The sequence below is a fragment of the Salmo trutta genome, chromosome 32 (genome assembly GCF_901001165.1).
Source record: "Salmo trutta chromosome 32, fSalTru1.1, whole genome shotgun sequence".
In the NCBI taxonomy this organism is placed as follows: domain Eukaryota; kingdom Metazoa; phylum Chordata; class Actinopteri; order Salmoniformes; family Salmonidae; genus Salmo; species Salmo trutta.
Window position 1 is genome coordinate 30,009,790 of NC_042988.1, and position 5,613 is coordinate 30,015,402.

The following is a 5,613-nucleotide window of genomic DNA, read 5'->3' on the forward strand; positions in this document are numbered from 1 at the left end:
ACTAACACTGTGTGTGTGTGTTTGTTTTGATTGTTTTGATGATCACATCTATCTGTTTCTCAGCATTGTGTGTGTGCGTGAGACATGTCTGCCTGCCTAAGTTCAGACCTGCGTTCATGCCTGCCTATGTGCAAGAAGCCATGCTTGTGTGTTTGTCTCTCCAAGCTTCCCTTACTGAATTGCAGCCAACAACCTACCCCCCATCTCTGGCCCCTCCCTCTCCCTCCCCTGCTGTGGGTCTGCATTGACCACTGGGCTATTGCCCCTTAATTATCAATTACAGGGCCACACTTCCACACCTGGAGACAGGCTGGGCTGAGAATGAGTTTGGCCCATTAGGGTGGACCCCGGCTGGGCTGTTTATCGAGGGGGCTGGGCGGTGTGGTGCGGAGGTGTTAATGGACCTGCCACTGCCACAGTCAGTCACCACCATAAAACAGTAGTGAATGGAGAGTGATGGGGAAGCTTGGTGCTTGTGGAAGCTACTATGTTCTCTGTGTTCATTGGCTCATTTCCTGATATTGTTCGGTTGGATTTTATGTTTGTTTTGGTTCATTGTTTTGGAATTTATTTAGGCTTTCTTTTAAAAATGGTATTAATTACTGACGTTTTCCAGTTAATTTGTTCAAACTCATGATATATGTTGTGTTCTTCAGTACAGTAACAGTAGTCCAGAATAAATATACAGTAGTGTTATATGGAGAAGTACTGGATACAACAATGACTCTGAAACATCATTTCATAAAGACCCACAGGCTTAGTTTAGCTTTCAATGCGATTATGGAGCTTAGATATTTTATGATCAATGATACAGGCACAGTTTTGCTCTCCTAAATTGGCCACACTATCTATGCTATTATCATTGCATGTGAGTGAGTGAGTGAGTGAGTGAGTGAGTGAGTGAGTGAGTGAGGCCCCACACTGTCACTCAAAGAAAAGAGAGAGGGAGAGAGATGGGGGGTATGTTGTTGGCTGCAATTCAGTAAGGGAAGCTGAGAGAGAGAGAGATAGAGATATGACTTATTGAATATACTCAGATGACTGCCTTATTGATAGAAGTACGAAAACCTGACCAGGTGAAATAGAGTAAAAGCTATGATCCCTTATTAATGTCACTCATTAAATCCACTTCAATCAGTGTAGATGAAGGGGAGGAGACGGGTTAAAGAAGGATTTTTAAGCCTTGAGACAATTGAGATGTGGATTGTGTATGTGTGCCATTGAGAGGGTGAATGGGCAAGACAACATATTTGAGTGCCTTTGAACGTGGTATGGTAGTAGGTGCTACGTGCACCGGTTTGAGTGTGCCAAGAACTGTAACGCTGCTGGGTTTTTCCACACACAACAGTTTCCCGTGTGCATCAAGAATGGTCCACCACCCAAAGGACATCCAGCCTATTTGACACAACTGTGGGAAGCATTGGAGTCAACATGGGTCAGCATCCCTGTGGAACACTTTCGACACCTTGTAGAGTCCATGCCCCAATCAATTGAGGCTGTTCTGAGGGCAAATGTTCCTAATGTTTTGTACACTATTTGTATATCGCCTCTGCTCTGTCACTTTGGGAGCAGCCATCTTGCCTGTACTCTGTGTTCTCTGTCCATGTAAGGATCAGGGCAAAAATAGATTCATGTTCACTCTCTAATGCAAATGGCTTAACTTGTCTTGGCCTCTTACCATAATGTCAAAACTCAACTCTGCCACAACGGTACTATTCTAACATTGGTGGCATGTTGGTGAAAAGTATGACTTATTACAGAAATAATAGCAACATATTATGCTTGGTCGTCTGTGCGAAACAGTAGTAACTTTGAAATGGGCACTTTGTGTCAAATTGTGTGTGCAGTTGAAGTCTGAAGTTTATGTACACTTAGGTTGGAATCATTAAAACTCATTTTTCAACCACTCCACAAATTTCTTGTTAACAAACCATAGTTTTGGCAAGTCGGTTAGGACATCTACTTTGTGCATGACACAAGTAATTTTTCCAACAATTGTTTACAGACAGATTATTTCACTTATAATTCACTGTATCACAATTCCAGTGGGTCAGAAGCTTACATACACTAAGATGACTGTGCCTTTAAACAGCTTGGAAAATTCCAGAAAATGATGTCATGGCATTAGAAGCTTCTGATAGGCTAATTGACATTATTTGAGTCAATTAGAGGTGTACCTGTGGATGTATTTCAAGGCCTACCTTCAAACTCTGTGCCTCTGCTTGACATCATGGGAAAATCAAAAGAAATCAGCCAAGACCTCAGAAAATAAATGGTAGACCTCCACAAGTCCGGTTCATCCTTGGGAGCAATTTCCAAGTGCCTGAAGGTACCACGTTCATCTGTACAAACAATAGTACGCAAGTATAAACACCATGGGACCATGCAGCCGTCATACCGCTCAGGAAGGAGATGCGTTCTGTCTCCTAGAGATGAACGTACTTTGGTGCGAAAAGTGCAAATCAATCCCAGAACAACAGCAAAGGACCCTGTGAAGATGCTGGAGGAAACGGGTACAAAAGTATCTATATCCACAGTAAAACCAGTCTACGGTTTGCAACTGCACATGGGGACAAAGATCATACTTTTTGGAGAAATGTCCTCTGGTCTGATGAAACAAAAATAGTACTTTGGCCATAATTGCCATCGTTATATTTGGAGGAAAAAGGGGGAGGATTGCAAGCCAAAGAACACCATCCCAACCATGAAGCACGGGGGTGGCAGCATCATGTTGTGGGGGTGCTTTGCTGCAGGAGGGACTGGTGCACTTAACAAAATAGATGGCATCATGAGGCAGGAAAATTGTGTGGAAATATTGAAGCAACATCTCAAGACATCAGTCAGGAAGTTAAAGCTTGGTCGCAAATGGGTCTTCCAAATGGACAATGACTCAAAGAATACTTCCAAAGTTGTGGCAAAATGGCTTAAGGACAACAAAGTCAAGGTATTGGAGTGGCCATCACAATGCTCTGACCTCAATCCCATAGAAAGTTTGTAGGCAGAACTGAAAAAGTGTGTGCGAGCAAGGAGGCTTACAAACCTGACTCAGTTACACCAGCTCTGTCAGGAGGAATGGGCCAAAATTCACCCAACTTATTGTGGGAAGCTTGTGGAAGGCTACCCGAAACGTTTGACCCAAGTTAAACAATTTAAAGGCAATGGTACCAAATACTGATTGAGTGTATGTAAACTTCTGACCAACTGGGAATATGATGAAAGAAATAAAAGCTGAAATAAATAATTCTCTCAACTATTATTCTGACATTTCACATTCTTAAAATAAAGTGGTGATCCTAACTGACCTAAAACAGGGAATTCTTACTAGGATTACAGTAAATGTCAGGAATTGTGAAAAACTGAGTTTAAATGTATTTGGCTAAGATGTATGTAAACTTCCGACTTCAACTGTATGTGCATGCTTGTGGATGTGTGTCAGCTACTGTAATGAACATCCAGAGAGAGAGAAAATTAATAACTAAGAGAGCTGCGTATTTATTTTTCTAAAATTGTAATCATAATGGTTCTGGAATTGAGTGGAGATGGAAAATATTTGGATATTATGGAACAGTTGGGCTCTCTGACTTATAATGGCAAAGTCAGGGTGAGGAAAACTGATGTTAGATCAGCTGTTCAGGTGCAGCCCTCACTTTGTAACTCAGCTTTCAGGTTTAATGTAGACCACATGGAATGAAGCATGGAAAATGTGTTGCCATGGTGATGGATTTACTGTAGCCTCTATGTCATGTCATATCACCTCATCAGACTAAACGTCACTGTTTCTGTGCCACAGTCGTTCAATGGCTCATACAACAAAAGATTGTTGACTGCTTTTGATACATTAGGTTGAACCTCTGTTTTTTAAATATTGCATCGTTCTTAAAATAAAATGTATGTAAGAAGCGATATAAGATATTAGTATTTTTCTCAACGTAAGACTCTCAGAATAGAATAAAATACAATAGACTAGAATAACAACTGCTCTGTGAAGATGATGAAACTCTTGCTTGGGGTAACGTGACTCATGTACTGTATAATGTGAATGATGTAACATGGTCACAGTGGTGCTGTTAAAGGCCCAGTGCAGTCAAACTAGATTTTCCTGTGTGCTATATATATTTCCACAACATGAGGTTGGAATAATACTGTGAAAATTATGATAATGCATTTTTTGTGTAACAGCTGTTTTGAAAAGACCGCCTGAAATTTCTGCCTGTTTTGGTGGGATGGAGTTTTGGCATTCCATGGTGACATCACCAGGCGGTAAATTAGTTGATAGACCAATAGAAAGAGAGTTTCAAGCCCCTCTGCCAATAACTGCTAGTTTTCTCCCTCCCCACTTAGACCAATCCCAGATAGTCCTAGATAAAAAATATTGCTTGAGAAATTGCTCTTTGCTAAGAAGCTATTTTTGTTTCTTTTTGACAATTTTATTTGAAAACAATCACATTAAGGTACTTAATTGTTGCCCAGAAATGATTTTGTGATAAAAAAAAAACAGCTGCATTGGACATTTAAGGGTTGTTAAGGGTTAAAACTTTAGCTCCAGTCTCTCCCCTGACATGCTCCACCGGAGCCATGGGATACGGTGATGACGCAAGTTAAAACCCCACACGACACGAGCCAGCAAGTAAATAAGCAGTCAGGTTAGCAGAGCTCAGCGGTTGAAGGCACAGTAACACCGATGATAAACAGTGAGCCATGTTGATCAAAACAAAATATATGATGAATTTTCACTGGAAGGCTATCCTTTTATTTTATACACTGATTTGATTGACTTCTTGTAATTTACAATGTAGGTTATATTTTAGTATCATAGTGCTGTAGTTATCAGGTTAATATTTTGTCACTGACATACAATATCTCCAGTCCATTTCCCCAGGGCTTTACACTGTGTCATCTGTATTCAGCAACCTGGTTTATATTTCTGTTTGAGTTTTAACCATCACAGTGAAATGTAAGCATCTGAAAACTGATTTACCATTGATTGAACACCATCTTACTATCAGTTCTTGTTTTGACAAATTAAACGCCAAAGGAAATGCTAAAGGTTCTGGCTATCATCCGTTAACCATCCATTCTTCAAGCCGAACTCAAACAGTACAGAGGACAGTCACTGGATCTGCTTTTAACTAGCGGTCCCTATGATGTGCTCTCTCTGAGAGGACAGTCACTGGATCTGCTGTTGACTAGCGTTCCCTATGATGTGCTCTCTCTGGGAGGACAGTCACTGGATCTGCTGTTAACTAGCGTTCCCTATGATGTGCTCTCTCTGAGAGGACAGTCACTGGATCTGCTGTTAACTAGCGTTCCCTATGATGTGCTCTCTCTGAGAGGACAGTCACTGGATCTGCTGTTAACTTGCGGTCCCTATGATGTGCTCTCTCTGGGAGGACAGTCACTGTATCAGCTGTTAACTAGCGTTCCCTATGATGTGCTCTCTCTGAGAGGACAGTCACTGGATCTGCTGTTAACTAGCGTTCCCTATGATGTGCTCTCTCTGGGAGGACAGTCACTGGATCAGCTGTTAACTAGCGTTCCCTATGATGTGCTCTCTCTGAGAGGAGAGTCACTGGATCTGCTGTTAACTAGCGTTCCCTATGATGTGCTCTCTCT